This window comes from Gymnogyps californianus, chromosome 11 (assembly GCF_018139145.2).
Source record: "Gymnogyps californianus isolate 813 chromosome 11, ASM1813914v2, whole genome shotgun sequence".
Taxonomy (NCBI): Eukaryota; Metazoa; Chordata; class Aves; order Accipitriformes; family Cathartidae; genus Gymnogyps; species Gymnogyps californianus.
Window position 1 is genome coordinate 17647293 of NC_059481.1, and position 17784 is coordinate 17665076.

The following is a 17784-nucleotide window of genomic DNA, read 5'->3' on the forward strand; positions in this document are numbered from 1 at the left end:
CCCAACTCAAGAACATTGCTTTAAACACATTGCAATTTTTGCAGCTAGAACGAAGCCTCAGACAAGCGCTCCGGTCTGGCTGCTCATTGCTGCATTTCACTTGGCATGTAGGCTACGGATGAGGAATGCACAGAATTTCCTTTTCCACCCTGTCAGATCCTCTGTCTTGAGCCTGGCCCAGCCCCAAGAGCACAACGGATGCAGCTGGAGAAGGGCAGGTCCAATCTTGCTGCTAAGCTCCAGTGACACTTAACCTCCTCTGCTGTGTGATCAGCCAGCAGCTGGAGGTGGATGCTAATAAGTGGCCGAGCATCAGCTGCTGCCTGTTGAAATGGGTCGTTTGTGAAGGAAGAGGAGTTTCTTTCCCAGGCTGGAGGAGGTGATGGAGTCTAGGGCTCTTGTGGGAGAAGAAGGAGGTGGCCTTGAATCTGAATGAAGGTGGTTTCCTGATTTTGCATCTTGATTTCTCCATTGGTGTTGGTCTACTTGAGCAGGTAATGGGACTGTAGGCTTTCCCTCTGCCTGCTAAAGATTGCTGCCAGAAGTCTTGTCCCAGTGTGAAAACTGACTGCAACTAATTGTAAGTTCTTAGTGTCAGCAGTAGGTGGGAATCAATAGGGAGCTTTGAGCTATCAAATAATGAGACCAGTTAATCCCTCGTGTTGCTCCAGGAAAGGCATGAGGGAGGAACGTTCGCCCTTTGGGGCAAACTGTCTTCTCAGTGACACCTATGTTCTGTGAGACAATGAGGCTTTCCCACAGGTCTGTTAGTTTGGCCTTGGTTGCAATGGGAGCTGTAAACATAGGATCAAATTCTGTCTTATCTCATCCCTAAAAATTATTTTTCTTGGCCTGGAATGGAACATTAACTGGCTTCTTTCCTAAAGCAGCTGTACAGCAAAGATGGGATTGAATGAACCTCTTTCCCTTGAGCTTAGGAACAACTCAAGATGGGTAGAAAACTGCTATTGCATCACTGATACAGAAATAACTATAATTCACACCATGTACAAAGATACCAAAGTCTGATTACTAATAGCGAAGGTTGTACTGGTCAAAAGTATCTTTACTGCATGAGGAAAACAAGTTTTATCCCAAGGATGCTGCTAAGAAATGAAGAAGAGGGTTTGGTTTTGTTTGTTTGTTCTTTTTTTTTCGGTGGAATCATCCCATCAAACAGTGTATAAATTGCTGGAAGAAAGTCAGACTTCAAAAGGCATTAGAAAATATTCCTCTTCCTCCCCAGACTATAGATATCCTTTATTGGAAGAACAGTGCCTTGAAAACAGCCTGTAATGAAATTTGCTCTTTAATTAGTCTTAATTTTATTTATGTATTTAATTTTGCTGGAATGGTTAAAGACTACTCAGGTTGAGGGAATTTCCTTTTCTTTCTTCTGCGTATTTCCTTATCTTAGAATTTTTAGGACTGTCAAACATTCTCTTCTGATTTTGCTAGGAGGTCTTCTTTGGCTCTGTAGAGGTAGGTTTGCCTAATAATGTTTATTAACTTAATCAAAATATTAACAAAGACCTCTTTTAAACAAAGTGCTGGCTAGGCACTGGAATGAAATAACTGTTAACAAAACCTACGAGTTTAAACTAGAAAGGAACTTTCCTCAATCATTCAGCTTTGTGTTCCAAATGGTGTCATTATTTTGCTATTCAGTAACCATATAGAGCTCAATTCTCACTTGAATTTTTCACATCAAAAATCAAAGAGAAATCAAAAGTAATTTCTGGAGATAAGTTTTTCAGGCTTCGTTCTCCAGCAAAAAGGAATCTAATCTTAATTCTCCTACATATCGCTGTCTCTGGCCTCTTGGCCAATTATGTTGGGTTGGATTTAGCTTAACCCAAAGCAATCATCAGGTCACGGTGACTCTGGAAACAATTTTTTTTTTTAAACTGAACTATTTTGTTCTTGTCTTTTCCCCCCAGTTGCTATAAAGCAAAAGGCTTCAGTTGTCTTTTCTCCAGAGAGATCAGCAGCAGCATGCAAAACAAGGACTGTGCTAATGAAATCCTGTCTTGGTTTAATCTAAGCAGGGTTTTCAGTTAAACTCTGTTGTTCAGTGACCCCCCCAGCACAGAAGTGCCCTGGGGATGGCTCAGGCTATGGGACAGTCATGGAGAGATTGAGTCTGGGGGCTGAACCCAAGCAGTGGTATCCCAGTGCTGGCGTTATCCCCAGCTCCTGATGCTTTGCTGGCTGTGATGGGGATAGAGCAAAGGGGAAAATGTAACTCTGTCCTCCTCTGTATCACCAGGAATAGCTTTGTAACATGAACAGCTGCTGCAGTGATGCCTTGTCACCCTTCTCAGGGATGCTGAGCAGGTGATGGGGAAGAGGAAGGCTGCTGCCCCATGGGGCTGCCATCCTGCTGCTTGGCAGAGCATCCCAGGACCCCGAGCAGCTCACGCAGGTTGTGCGTGCCGTACCATCTCATCTGCAGCAGGCAGGTAAGAGCATGGCCCCACCTTACCAGTACGTGGTGTGGAAGATTCCCTCCCAGACTCTGAAGCATATTACAATGATGCAGGATGTACAAAATGGACAGCATTTGAAGTGTTTCCTTATAGGATAATCAGAGGAAGTCATTGTATTAAATAGCCATTTGTGTCATTAGCCTTTTATTTGGTGCTTTGTCCAGACATCCTGTTTGCTTCCCCTTTGAAGTAATGAATATATTTCCTGTGTGCCAGGTCCAATTCAAAGCTCCCATGTAAAAGCAAGGCACTGAGCTGAGATCAGTCGTGTACTCGCTGGGGAAGGACATCTCCAGACTCACCTTGTGTGAGGAGTTTTGGGATCAATCTAGAGCAGTGTTTATTGGTTGCCCTTAAAACCGCACTCCTTGGGCTACCCTGTCCGGAGGTTATAGCTACCTGCTCCCTGTGGTACAGGGGAGAAGTTTCTGGCATTTGAGACCTCACACTATTGCGGTGGGACATTACAGCAACATCACTATGTCGTCCTGACTGGTTCAGAGATCTGGTCCAGCTCCCAGGGTGCACAGAGCAAATGCTGAACCATAATTCTGTACGTTAGGAGGTATCAGGTGCAAAGAATTGGGACCTCTCTGTCTTTAAACCTGGAAAGTTGCAAGACTGCTCCACATCCTTCTCCTTTCCTCCTTCAGTTCTTGCTGAGAAAGCTCCCACTGCCTTTCACGCAGGAAGGATCAGTGTCCAGCTACTTGCTTGCAGTAATTGCTTCATACCTGCTGCCTTAGTCATCCTCAGGGGTTGAACCTGGGATCTCCACAGCTAGCAGCAAAAGCTGCTGTTTCTAAATCTGTATCCGGGAAAAAGAGATGGAGGCTTTGTATATGGGGCCTGGGGGTGGACTCATGACATATGCTAATGAATAGATTATAGCCACATCCAAGGTACACATTAAATACCATGAGGAATGCTGTGCCAGTATGTGGGATCCTGCCCCAAGAAACAGCTGGAGGAGCTGCATAACCCCTTTGAATGCCTCTTCACCCTTGACTGAGGTGGGGAGGGCAAGAGGGAGGGTAACCAACTATTTGTGTCTATCAAACAAGTGCTAGCCTCTTTTGCTGCCGGGTTGGGAAGGGTTAATCAGGGAAGCACAGCCCCTAAGGACTGGGACTGTTGTTCCATGCAGATTGGCTTGTTCTTGTTTCTTCTATTGATCGCAATCACTCAGAGCTGTGCCTGTAACAAACTGCCTTAAATCATTGCAATCATAATAAGCGCACCTTGGTAAATAATGCATGAGATGTCCGTAAGCCTATATTCATTAGAAGAAAGGCGCACATAGAGCGTGGTAATCATCTGGGCTTGAGTGGGGACTTGGCCAGTTGGATTGAGATGTAGTAGCTGCTAGGGATCAGCCCTGAACTGAGTTGGGTTTCAGGAAGGCTTCCCAGCCTCTCAAGATGTTGGAAATATAGGCAGGCTCCTTTTCATGTTCATGAATTTTGCACGAGATGTTTAAAATGCCTCCAAGGTTCACAGCATAATACAGGTTGGGCGGAAGTGGGCTTGTGGCAAGTCTCCAAATAGCATAATAGCAAGGCATCACAATTAATAGTATTGAATATATCTTAATGACAACAAAACACATAGTGGGTAACAAGTTTTGCTGTGAAAGCATCGTAAACAAGTTAATGGTCTGGATATTAGAAGCTTTGTTTTAAAATGCAAATTAAAAATGCTTAGCTTGCCATTTGTCTTGAGGAGCAAAGTGGTGTTAAAACATGGAGCTTCTTTAAGGCAACTTTGCTCCGACTGGGTGTTGGTGTAGTCCTTGGCCAGACCCCACAGCAGGGCAGGCTCAGGTGCTGTGGCCTTCATTAGAAGGTTCCCAGGGCAAATTGCAGGGAAAATTAGTTAGGCAGTAATTTCCACCTCCCTTTCATCCTAGGGAGATGATTGTTTTGTTGTTGTTAAATGACAATGATAAGGACAGTTTGGCTTTTGTGTGGTTAGAAGAGATGGAGGAGGAGGCAGAAACATTCCTGATTATATCAGACAGCTGTGGATGGTGATGGGTCATTTCACTCCATTATGGTTTCTGGCAAGTGAGTATTAAAGGGTGTGTGAGGGCATCGTTTCTCAGCGATGACTTCATTTGGCTGTCTAAACAAACAGCCGTTCCTCACCAGGTGCAAAGGGCCTTGTATTTCTTTTTTCCTCCATGAAGGGAAGAGAAATACCTAAAGTGAAAATAGCACCAGTGGATTGTATCTGCTTGACAGCCGTGGTGGTCTCTACCTCCCAAAAAACAGCAGTGATGTGAGCCACAGCAGGGAAAACTCACTCGTCCATGCTCAGCCCCGATAGGGTGCCTTCATGGCCAGATGAGTGGGTTCAAAAGCCCAGACCCCCAAACTCACAGACCTTCTGTTCACACTGGTTGGCTCTAGGTTGTCTGTATCCAACATGCAGGTCTGCTGAGTAGTACCCACAGTGGGCTGAGTAAGGTCTGAGCTTGCACAGGACATGAAGGTCTTGTAGGAGCAGTTGCTAAGCCCCTGGAGGTATGTGCCGGAGGGAGGGCTAAGCCTCTGATGTGCTTGAGCCATCAGAGATTGACTGGCTCCTCCTAAAACACAAGTGTGGGAACTGATCTTGTGGATGGTGGCTGAATCTGGCCTTGAGAATGGGTGAAGAGACAAACCTGGCGGGTAACTCAATTACGCAGCCCGCTTCTAGCTGTCCCCCTGCACCCCGTCCTTCACTAGTGCAGCTACTGGCTTCTGAATGCTTGCCCTTGCCATGCATCAAGCCCCAGTGATCCCACTTTTCTTGAAGTCAGGAAGCAGAAAACTTGGAAGTGCCAGGAAAACTACTGTCCCTGGAAGGAGATGTCCTCTTTGAGAGTGCCAGGAGATCAGCTGGTTTGGAAGAACATCTCAGCTTCGCTTCTTTCTGAACCAAACCAGAGCATTTTATAGATGCAAACAATTTAAACTTACTTCAGATCCCTAAGTAGGCCACATCTCGGATAAATTTGAAAACCCAGCTCTCCTGTTGGCAACCACATCTTAAACTTTCATTAAACTGCTCTACCTTCATCTCTAAAGCTGTATTTTTGTCCCTGATGCTCTTCCTGGAAGGCTGTTGCAGAAACTCACAGCTGGTGGTTACGGTTAAATATAAGGAAGAACAGTAAAACTTTTCCTCTCTAAAAATACATTTCTGAGTGTCAAGCTCAGTCTTATCTCCAGGAACAGTCTGAAGAGCTTGAGATGATTTTTGGGTCCTGGGTTTTCTCCAGAATCAAATCTTTTTGCTTCTTTCTAGTGTAATTAAAGAAATAAATCCCCCAGCAGCTCAGCTCCACATAAAACGGAGCCCCTTAAGAAAAGTGATGATCCTAGCTATTTTATAGTTGAAAGTACAGGAAAAAAATTATAGTTTAGCTGCATCATGTGTCACAGAAGCAGAATGACAAAGAGAGAAAGGGTCAGTAAATTTTAAGCCGGTCCGGTTAGACTGGAGAAGAAAGATCAGCGAACACATGGGAAAGCAAATAAATGGGGAAACGTTAGCCAGCCTGCCTTCCCCTTCACACTGCGCTGCCTCGGATGCTGCTTGCCTTTGCGATGCTCGTAAGAGATGTGGCAATTTGTAGCCATGAAACTGTCAGTCCGGTCAAGGTCCCCTGGAAGCGGAGCCCCAGTATGGGCATGGGGTGCTGGGGCTGTGTGGTGTGTAACACATCCCTGCTGGCCTGGCTGCTCGGGGAGGCAGCTTTGCCCTGCAGATGGTGGTTAGAGCCCATCAGACTCGCTTTTCTTCGTAACCTGAGCCAGGATTTGAGCTGAGGCCTCCAAAGGTGAAAGGCTAATACTCTCGCCTCCCTCCCTGCCGCTGAGCCCCCTTTGCTTTGTTAAGGCGATGCGCTAACTTTGGGAAATTGCTCCTGCAACCCATAAATGATGAATGAAATGAGAAAGCCCTGCTCGGTGCGCAGGGATAATGTGCTGGCTGCTGGGCTGTTTGCTCTGTGATATTCAGCAAACAGGCTGCAAAGAAAGCTCAGCAAGATCCTGGACAAAGGGAGAGGACAATCAACTGAAAAACTCACTGGGTTCAATTATGGTCTGGAATTTAATCCCAGTAGGTTTGGTAGGGCTTCCCCCCAGGCAAAATCCATCTCGCAAGTAGGTTTCTCTGAGGTCTCAGGACACCGTGCAGAGGTATTAGGCTCATAAAGGGTTTCTTATTCACAGAAGGTCCTGTAGATACCACAGAAGCTTGTACCAATTACTTCTGGGTGAGGCCATAATGCTGGAAGTGAAAGGGGCTGGGATGTCCTTGTGGCTGGGAAATCCAGGCTGCAAAGAAGAGAGGGGTGGTTAAAGCCCATAAATAGTTCTCAACTAATGAAATTGCTGGGTGGGGAAAAGGGGAAAATAGCTCCTTTTTAAAGCAGATGAGGCAAACATGCCTCCCAACATATTTTCTGCTCATAAAACTCAGTCTGGGTTTCTAGGTAACTAGTGGAGATGATACCCCAGGGAGAAGTTTCTAAGGGTTTCCCACAGTTGTTAGATTTGAATAACCAAATGCAAGTACTGGATATCAAACCTTATCTTGCACGGAGTGCGGCTTACTCCATCTCACCTCTCCTGAGGCTCACTCCTGTATGAAGCAAACCTGAAAGCCTGGGAATCCTTCACATTGGGAGACCCACTGTTGGGATCCAATATTCACCAAGTGTAAGACTAAGAGGGCCCGTTATTATGTGATCCAATCCGACCTCCTGGCTAGCTCTGCCTAAATTCCAGTTTTGTTCTCTACGTCTGAGTGTTGTCCTGGGCTCCTGGGGCTGCCCATCCTCTTGCAGAGCCATGTCCCTTGGATGGCTTGTTCACCTACTGGATGGGGATTCAGAGTCTGATGGGCATTCATAAGGTACTGATCCTGCTCCGGATCTTACTGTTTCTTTATTTTGTTTTATTTATAAACATTTTTATTTTATTTCTAAGCAGCAGTTACTTTCTGGAGCTCAAATTCTCTGCTGGTCTCAGGCTCCCCTTCAGTTCTGCCTATAGTCTTGCTGTGCTTTGTAATAAGGTAGTGAGTCAAATTAGTTATCAAAGGCACAGAGAGGTTCAGATGTGGGGATGGATTTTTTTTTTTTTTTTCCTTGCTGGCCACGCTTTGCTCGCAGGACCAGGCTGTGCCTGCAAGCATGGGGGGGATAAGCAGGGAAAAGGGGTCCTTCTTCCTTCCATTGTGAGGGATGGAGCTGGGAGTGACCAGCAGTCCTATTAAAATTATTTTGAATATTTCTCCCTGACTCTTTAAGATAGTTAGGTTTACCCTAATTAGTATTGCACTGGAAATAACCATTTGGATCCCAGCTAAGCCTTGATGTGAGCAGAGGTATTACAATGAAATCAAACTGGATGAACATTTGGTTTACATGGGCCTTTTTCCATACTGGCTCCCTGTCTTTACTGGGATTCAGACCAGTTAATCCAGTGTGTGAATGATTATCTGGTACAATGCTGCAGTCCAAAACAGTATAGGGTTCTTGCCAGTCATAAACTGAATCTCGAGTCCAGGGAAGCCTTGAATGGCAAAGCAGAGAATCCAGGTGGGTTAAATGCACTAGTGCTGTTTTGTGCACAAGGACAACTTAAAGCTAGGTTACAAACTTTACGTGTTAGTCACTGCTGTTAAAAAGCAGCTGTAGAGGAAGTAAACAGCCAGCTGATCATCCCTGCAATATAAGTGGGCCTCAGGATGGAGAAGATGGAGATACTTTTCCTGTTTGCAGCCAGTGCTGCGGTGAGCAGGCAGGGATGCTGAAAGGATGAACAGCACAGAGATCACAATGGTAAATGTTTGAATTTAATATTACTCATATGCCCATGCAAACTGGTGGCCACACATATGAAGGCGCAGGGCAGTGCCTGTATCCTTCCCCTCATGCGGAGGAAGGCGAGCTGCTGATGTGTGTGGAAAGGATAAGGTCAGAGGAAGGAAACGGCACGTGCCTGCTGCCAGAGGGCTAAGCCTGCACAGGCAGGATGGCTGAAGACGGCTGCGATGAAATCTGGTGATAAGTGCATTAAAAGAGGGGAGTCGTTCTGCAGATGCAGAGGTCAGGTGTGACTGTCTACAAAGGCTGAGAAAACTCACAACATCTCAGGATTAATTAACACAGGCTGCCAATCTCTGCAAACACAAGCTGCTCTTGTGTTTGCAGAGTAGAAGGAGCTGTAAATGAAACACAACAAACTGCGCAGCTGACAAGTGAAGAGAAGAGATTGTCTTACCAATCAAATTCTGGAAAAGATTGTCTGGCGAACTAGTTTCAGACCTATCTTGTGAGGCCTGGGACTAGCCAGTCCCTGCTGCTGGCAGAGATGCTGGGCAATCCCACCGGTTGCCCTTGCCTTTGCAATGTGCCATTTGCTGTAGCTGTTCTCCTGGGTCTCGCTCCTGGTTGTTTTGTCCTAACAGCCAATTTTTTGCTTCCCGACGTGGCTGTCCCCGCTCCCAGCCAACTTGCCCTACCATGCCAGGAAGGCCAGGCTGGCCTTCATTGTTCAGGGTCCCCCCACAAAACGCCAGGGAGTTCACAGGATGGTCTGGTATGACTGAGCCTTTCTCTGACCTCGTTCTTGCTTTGGTATACCTGCCCTGTCTCTAGTGTCTTGACTCTTGGCATGCCTGAACATCCCTTTAGCCCAGGCTTGTGGTTTAGTACAATCCCAGATTTCTCCGTTTCCTGATATCTGCTCCAAAACCAGTTCTAGTTGGGCTCTAACCACTTAGGCTACCTGCAACATTTTCTAGCTTAAATGATAGTTTGAAGCCCACAGGAGCTGCTAATGTCTGTTCAGGTGTTTAGCAGAGGCTGACTTGTGTTGCAAGGAGAGGACTGTATGTTCTGTACATCCCTCCTGCCCTGAAGCCATTGTTTTATCTTCAGATCTATTTTATTCCCCTCACTAGATGCTCTTTGGGAGGACAGATATAAATTAAAAGCAAATTATGCAACCTGATACCATCAGTCAACAGACACCTATCTCTGCCCACATACCCCGAACAAATGAAACTACCATCGTATCTGACTACAGACTATGGAAAAGCTGAGGGGGAGGTTTGAAGGTCAAAACACTCAGATGCTGTATCCATCATGCATTTGGGCAGATTTTGAATAGTGCTGCATCAAGCAACTGCCTTTCCCTTTGCAATCATGCTTGGAAACATTGGCAGTTTCAGGTGACAGCTATTGGATCAAAAAGCAGAAGCGGTGGCACAAAATTCCCTTCGGAGGAAAGACGGATGATGTGTGTTTCGGTTCACTGTACTGAGTACCTGATTCAGGCTGGGATCTGCTTCCCGTTACAGGGAATATTCTCTCCTGTAGCCACTGCTGCAGGTGCACAGACCTTTGGAGAGTGCTGACAGCCAGGCGAGGAGGTCCAGATGATGGGGTCCCGGACATCCATTCCTCCCTTATTGCGGGAAGGGGGTGCACGATGCCACTTTTCTCTCTATATTGACACCAGGTACATAACCCCCCTGCTCCCCAGGACTTCAGCTCCACCTGTGCTGGAAATTAGTTGGCTGCATCTCATTTCCAATCACCTTTTGACCAGCAAGAGATCTGGTGTGTCTGGATCCGTCCAACACCGTGCACTCCAGCCAGCCACCCCCTCCTCCCAGCTGCAGTTCACCATCACCTGTGTAAATGCGGCTCCCCATTAAGTGCATGCTTGCAAAGCTTTAAAAGACTCCAGACACTGAAACTCGACTGCTCGGGGCTGTGCTGCAACCAGCTGGGTGCTGTTTATTACCCCCAAAGCTCTCTCTAATTGCAGGAGCTAGCGAGGCAGCGCTGACCAAAGGGCTCGGCTGCAGGCTCCTGTTTCATCGGAGGCGGCTGAGCGCAGCAGTTATTCTCTCCTGCTTTCTTCCACACGAGGATTTTGTGTCTTGGGATGAGATACAGGTCTGGCTGCTCAGTGTGAGCTCTCAAAGCTTGCACGAGAGCCCACATCCCCCCCTTTCCTCTCTGCCTGCCTTTTACTTGCAGGTGGTGTGGGGCTGACCCCATCCTGACATGAGGGATGCTCCAGCTGGTGTCCATAAAAGAGATCCCCCATCTTGTGCTTCTGTCCTGTTCTCTACAGAGCTGAAGAGTTAAATTTTCCTCTGAAAACCCACTGTTCCTCTGGAGAAGGGTGAGGCCAGGCCTGTCCTGAAGCTGAATGCTCTCCCGTGGTGGAAGGTGAGGCATAAAATCAGGCAACTGGGGGAGCTAATGGAAGATGAGAGTGAGCTCAGGGGTTCAGCTTGAGGGTCCCATGGAGCAGAGACCCTGAAACAAGTGTCCTTGGGGCTGGGGACAGCCTCCTGCATGGTCTGCCCTCCGTCGGTACCTGCTAAGCTTCTCCATTCCCAATTTAGTTGGTTATGCACTGAGAAGCCATCCTTGTAGCATGTCACCATTTCTGGAGATGGTGTCACTTCCTCATGTTTGCTTCTATGGCCGTGCAGTAGGAGCAGGAGGGTATTTCTTCTGCGTGGTTGAGAAAAGCATCCAAGCTACTGTCTCCTTCATATGGCCGAAGAGTGCTGATGGATGCAGTGGGTGGGAAATACCCAGATTTTCTTTAAGTCACCAAATTCTCTGCTCTCAGTGACATCCAGATAGCACTGCAGTAACTGTCTGTGTAACTTTGAGGCACTCTTTGTCCAGAGCTCAAACAAACCTTTTGCATTTCAGGTTGGCTGGATAACTTCTCCAGTGACAATCTCAGCCCACAAATAAGGCTTGAAGGATATTACTGCATTTCCCAAGAGCGCCCAGCTTTTGAAATGCCATTTCCCCTGGTATTAGGAGTTCTGGAAGCTGAAGCCAGCGAGAAGATCAGTATCTTTAACTGTATCATGAGGATTTCTTTTGGGAAAAGGCATCTGTATAACGAATTGTCATGGGCGCACGAATGACGTGTTGAAAATCAGCTGAGGGGCAGAGTGTATGGGGGAGGGTGTGTCTCTGGGTGTGCTGAAAGGAAATGTTATCTCCAAATTGCTCATTAAAAACTTCATTTTAATGTCCTGATTCAGATCCTGTTTATTCCAGTGCAATCAGGAGTAGCTCCCCCGAAGCAAAGCTTGTGCCTGGCGATACGGCAGTAGCAGCCAGCGGGGCTGCAGCAGGAGGCATGTGAGAGCAGAGTCAAGCCCCGCATCTTGGACTCCTTATTGTTTTGGAGCACACAGCAGTTTTAACTTGACCTCAAGAAAAGCCCCATTTGAGGGAATTTCTCCATCGATATTGAATATAACCCCCAGCTGTTGATTCTTTGGTCTACCTGGCTTTGACCATCAGCTAGTCAGTCCTGGGTCTGCTGTTCTCGAGATCCAGTAACGCTGCTTTGGCAGATTTTTCGAGGCAGTTCATGAGTAGTCATTCAAACACTGTTCAAAACCCTCATCTAATAAGCTAGTAGCAAAGCAGCTTGCAGAGCTGTACTCTATTCCAGCAACTCCCTTTGCCAGCTAGAAATTACACTATTTTCCAATTTCATTATTACCTCTGTTTTTTATTATAGCATAATTAGAGTGAGAAAACTGGAAAGGAAGTGGGGATTGTATAATGCAGGAAATAGTGAATTAATACCTCTACCATATGATGGAACGGTGCAGAGCTGTGACAGTGTCAGGAAAATATAGAGCAAATAAAGACCGTGCTGGCTGGATGAGGACAAGACTTCTCCACTTGCTCTGAGGAGTATTAACTCGCAAAAAAGAATTATTTCTCAGAAATGCAAGATCTGCATTTTCTTTTTGCGTGCACATGTGCCTGCTTGTGAATAAAGCCATTACAGGGATATGGAATATGGAGGGGAAAAAAGCTTTTATGGTACATAGATGGGCTTTAGCACATCGGCAAAAGAAAGCTCATTTATTGCCTGAGAAGTCGTGTCAGGGCATTTTAAGGAAGGGGCTACATACGATGATAACAAAGAATTGTCTATTCCTTACCATGTGGTTCTCCGGTGCTAAATCCTGAGAAGTGTTTATTAGCTCTTGAGCATTTATAACTACCAGCTTCAGTGGGCTGGGGTCTGAATAGGAAAGTGCAGCTCACGACAGCCAGGAATGTGAAGGGGTTTGTCTCTTTTATTCTGAAAGGGCAGGCAGCACTAAATAGTGAAAAACACCCTGTTTTTTTCTTTTCTTTCTTCCCCCCCCCCTTTTCAAATGACATCTATATTTTCAGGCTTGCTGACCTTACGATGACAGACACAAATCAGACAACCCGTTATTTACTGTGCACCCTGAAATTTCTGGCGGAGCATGGAAATTCAGTCGTTATAACACATGGAAATGGCATTGCTTGCAGTTTCTGCGGATGCTTGGATAAAAGCCTTTGTAAAATGTATCCCTTAACACCCCATTTTGTTTGTAGTAACACCAGAAAGTAATTAAATACAGGTATGTATCATTTTTATTTTGATGCTGTCTTTTGAGAAGTTAAGTCATTAGTTAGGGTAAACAACTACGCAGCAGAAACCGTATGTATCTGTTGTACAGTTGTCAGACCTCAACAAATGTGCTTTTAATAACAGCTTGTTATTCAGTTTGCTGGATTGCAAATAGATGCAGGTTTTAGAAACAACTTCTTATTTATATACCTTCTGATCATTTTGAATGCCTGACAGTGCCACAATAAAGATGCCTCTTAGCTGAGTAAATGTCTTCAAAGGAGCTGCAGGCAAACTGATAATGGAGGGGAAAACACAAATACCGGTTGGAAAGCATCAATGGGGAAGGAACAGTGAATTTTAAAGTATAAAATCTGGATTATACATTTCTAGAGCGTCTTGAAGCTTTAAACTCTTACAGCCTGTTGAGAGCAGAATGATCTCTGACTTCCTGCGAGGAGGCCAGCGCCGGGGTGGAAAGATGCAGCTGCTTTACCAGCACGGAGCAGCTGGGCAAGGCTGGAAGCGGTGCGAAGAAGCATTTTGCATCACCTGAAAATGCAAGGAGGAGGTGGAAGGAAGCCGGTCGTGGTGACCTAGCCTGCGATGAGTCCCTGGAAAAGCAACAGTTCTTGGGCATGTTCCTACTGCGACTGCAGAGATCGGTGCGGCAGGCTGGGGCGACCCCCAGCAATGCTTTGAAGGTCCAAGAGTTATATAGGAAAATTATGGGATGTGAAATAAAATACTAGGTGATCGATGAAAAACATACATTTATTGAGATGTAACAGTCAATTGCATGGCTGTTAAACAGCTATAACTACGTATTAAATAATCAGTTCAGCTGGTATTTATTTAATATAATCGCAGCCTATTAAACCTGAATTAAGTACAGAGTTAAGTGTCTCTGGGACACACAGCTGAAAATGGTGCCAGGAACATATTATGTTGCCTGAAACCCTTTGTGGAAAACTCCCACAAACACAGGCTTTGCAAAACTGTCCTTCACTTGACAGGGGAAACACAATATGAGATTTTTAATTTTGACCTGAACTGCGGCAGAGTTATCTAGCAACTTTTACCTAGACTGAGACTTAATGTAGATGCATAATTTCTGTAGATCAAAAATACCTGACTGACTTTCTGGAACTGTTCCTTTACAGATTTTTGCATGGTTTATTTTACTTTACTTGCACATCTTTGCTCCCCTGATTGCCTGATACTTATGCAGTTATTCACACCAGCACAAAGTGAGTCCAAAGTAAATGTAAAATGCTGCTAAATCAACATGGAATTTGCTCTGACCTGGCTGGGCTTACAAATGGGAGATGTGACTAAGGAGCAACTCTCACTCTGGAAATGTGAGGTCAGAGGACCCAAGGGGACGTATAGTCCTCAACTCCCAACAACTTCTCATTTTCTTTCTACCAGCTTATGGAGGTTTGTGCCCTGGCTCACGGGCATGGGCCATCGGTGTGGTTTACTCGATGTCTGTTCAAGTGCTGCTCTGAAGGGTACTGGTGCCAAACACCTTGGAGCTAGCGCACAATAATACCTGGGATGAAACTCATATCTGTTACTTGGTGAAATTGCTGCCATTGATGTTCTGGGTTTGGGTCAAAGTATCTCTATTTTTGCTTACTTTATGCCTCTTCTTTCTCCTTTTTAGTGACAAATGAAACCAAGAAAAGACTCCTGTCTTTCAAAATAAATATCCAGACTGAATGCCACATAAACTGCATATGGTGTACGTTATAGATTTATTTTCATGAGAGCTTGCAAAGAAAAACTGCTGAAGTCAGGGCAGACCCTCACTTATCAGCCCTCAATGCCAGGGCTGTCCGTGGTATTTTACGTGCAGATTATTTGCAGGTTTTTTTTACCGGGCTTTGTGTCTTTCCACAGCTTCCTGAGCCGATATGTCATTTCACCATTCCTGGGGTGTGGGAGTGCTGTGGAGAGCTGACGGCAATTTATTCTCCCCATCAGAGATGACTCCCTGGATAGTGGCAAATACAAGTGGAGAGGAGGCGAGCGAACCCACGCGGGGTGTGATCCTGCCTCCCAAAGTCTCTCCCATCTTGCAGCGGGGGCAGAAACAAGCCGGGATTGCGCTAACCGGGCAGATCCCGGTTCCTGTGGAACCTGAATGTCTCTCTGTAATGAATGCTACCGCCGCAATCCCCGTTCCCCTCCCTCCGGCTAATTAGCCCGCGTTTAACACCCAGACAAAACCCTGCTGCACCTGCACTGCCTTGGGAAGCACAATGCTGGGGCAGCCAACAAAGCGGCATGGCAGGGACCCCAACGCACTGAAAGCCCTGCCATCCCTTGCAAGCACTACTTTGAAAAAGGATGATAGAAAAGGGAGGGGGGAAGAGGAGGAGGAGATTCACTCGCTTGGACTTTTTCACTATTGGAGAGAATGGGTGAAAGCCCCACAAAAGCGGCTTAATAAAGAGGAGAGAGAGAACAAGGCCAGAGGGGAAGTGCAGGGCAGGCTGAAAGGAAGGAGGGCTTTCCAGGTTGTATTGTCCCCTTCGCCCTCCAGAGATCCTTAGTCAACGTCTCAAAAGCTGTCGATGACATCAAGTTGATTGGTTTTGCCCCAGCCATTAAAAGTAGCCGCTGGAGAATCAATGCGGCCATCTTCCGCGCAGGACCCACTTGTTAGGAGGACAAAACGAGTCTCATTCATGGGCACTACAAAGGGGTGAGCTCTGCTTTGATGTGGTGATGGATGGCCCCTTCACCTGTTTCTTTCCTTTGGAGGAACTGTGCGATGCATTTTCATCCAGCTCTCTGGCCAAGTTCTTCTTAGAAATAGCTGCAGTTCAGCAATAGGTGAAACCATTTTTGAAAAAAATACCAAAAAGTCTTTAATGAGAAGAATACAAATAATTTTCTACCTTCCATCCAAGGAGGGTAGACTTATTCCTCCCTGGCCCATACACATATGGAAGGAAACCTTATGTAGAACCTGTGGTTTTTTACGGCCGGGTGGATGACAATTTGGCTTGCTTTTAGGACATGACTTTTAGAAGATGCTGCCACTTTGCCATAAAGAGCGGTTAAGTCTCATGTGCCACGCGGCGGGATTCAGGCTCCCATGCTGATCGCTCTGCAGTTGATGTAGGCAGCCTCAGGAGAGAACAAAGTGGGGTGCGTTGCTCACAGTCACCTGCAAGACTACCTGAATTGCTACGATTGTTTGTGTGATAGACAAGCTGTGCTACAGGAGGGAAACCAGAGATGGGATGGTTAAATGACTTCGTTGAGATTGCTGAAAGAGTAAGTGTTGAGGATGGCTATAGATCTCAGGAGTTTCTTACTTCCAGGCCAGTGTGGCCATATCTTTAGTCATCTTTTCTTGTTATTATTTGTACAGGGTGGAAAAAGTGGAGCCCACGAAGCCCAGTGGAGATCACAGGTCTGTTGTGCAAGGGTGCTCTATCTCTCCTTGCCTGAGTTAGCAGTCCCTGATCCACAGTTTGGTGCAAAATTCCTGAGAGAGATCTTACTGGAGAGAGTCAGTTCCCTGTGAATGAGCTCTCTGACTTAATGATTTACCGTTGTTTGTGCTTAGGAGGTCTGGGACACCCTGAGCACATCCACATCACCTTCACAACATCACCAGGAACGCCAAGGGATCACGGACTCGGGTGGGTTGTGTGTGACTGACCAGTCGCAGGGTGATGCCCATGTTGGTGGGATGTCTGCCATCTGGGACTGCAGAGCAAACGGTCAATTAGGAGATTGCTCATAAAAGCAGTAGTAACAGTCATTACAGGCCTCAGGCATAACATGGTTGATCTCGAAACATGAGCAGAATACATTCAGGCTTAAATAGGAGAGTGATCAGAAGGTCAGTCCCAACAAGCATCCCTAGGAGTCTAATATGCTGGACGTAAATTAGTATCATCAGTTCAAACACCTCGAAAATTGGAAGTAAATTACTTCAGACACTTAAGACAGGTGGTATCCATGCACCAGGCAGAGCCAGAAAGCCCATCTCAGGCAACGCCGGTTCCTCCCTCTCCTGTGAGCTGGACTGCAGCAGTGAGATGGTGGGACTATTGCTTCATGCTGATGTGAATTCCCTGAACCTCCTGGAATAGCAGACGAGAGAAGGGAAAAAGAAAGTGATTTTCACCTGGGAACGGATGATTTTTCTGGAAGTACTGCTTCAGTTTCATCCAGAACACGAGCAGCAGAGAGAAAAACTAGTTCACTAACCCAGTCTCCTGCTGCGTCCTCCTACAGTGATATAAATATGGCTGGAAAATGTCTGTACTGTTTATTACTTTGAAGTCAAATGTGCACCAGTTATTTTCAGAAACATGGGAGAAGGAATGCTTTCTGGCTGGCTTTGAGTTGCTAGGTCATCTGACAAATTTCCCTTTGCCTGTCCCCCTGCTTTTATATACACATGGAAATGCAGACATGGATATTTTAATGTATATATTAAAACTAGACCAAACGTTGGTGTGCTGTTTGGAGATGTGTGGCATAGAAATAAATCACTGAGGAGAGCAAGGAAGGAACATATGCTGCTCCCTGGCAGCTTTGGTTTGCTCAGGGCTGCAACAACCGAGCAAGACACAGCTCCTGAACAAACAGGTAGGCAGGTGGATGCAGATCAAACCCTATGGGCAAAAAGACCATGCACTGTTTTCCTGTGGGTTTGACAGGGGATTTAAAGTGTGTTTAGGGAGTAGCTGGAGGGGGTTCAACATAACGCTGACAGCTTCAAGTGGGGAGAGGGCTCGTGGCAAGGAGAGGGGAGAGGAGGGCTGGTTTCTCCATTCCCCAGGGCTATGTGGTTGAACAGGGGCTGCAGCCCT

At 46.2% G+C, this 17784-nt stretch overlaps 1 long non-coding RNA gene across 2 annotated transcripts; it reads left to right on the forward strand.

Annotated features, from left to right (window-relative positions):
* Nucleotides 1-422: 422 nt before the first annotated feature.
* On the forward strand, nucleotides 423-11488 carry LOC127020819 (uncharacterized). 2 transcript variants are annotated; one of them, XR_007767113.1, is made up of 5 exons: nucleotides 423-494; nucleotides 2270-2462; nucleotides 10325-10455; nucleotides 10637-10734; nucleotides 11233-11488. It is a non-coding gene; the product is annotated as an uncharacterized LOC127020819 (long non-coding RNA). The 2 variants fall into 2 exon arrangements; XR_007767114.1 differs by having other exon boundaries at nucleotides 2325-2462.
* The last annotated feature ends 6296 nt before the right edge of the window (nucleotides 11489-17784 follow it).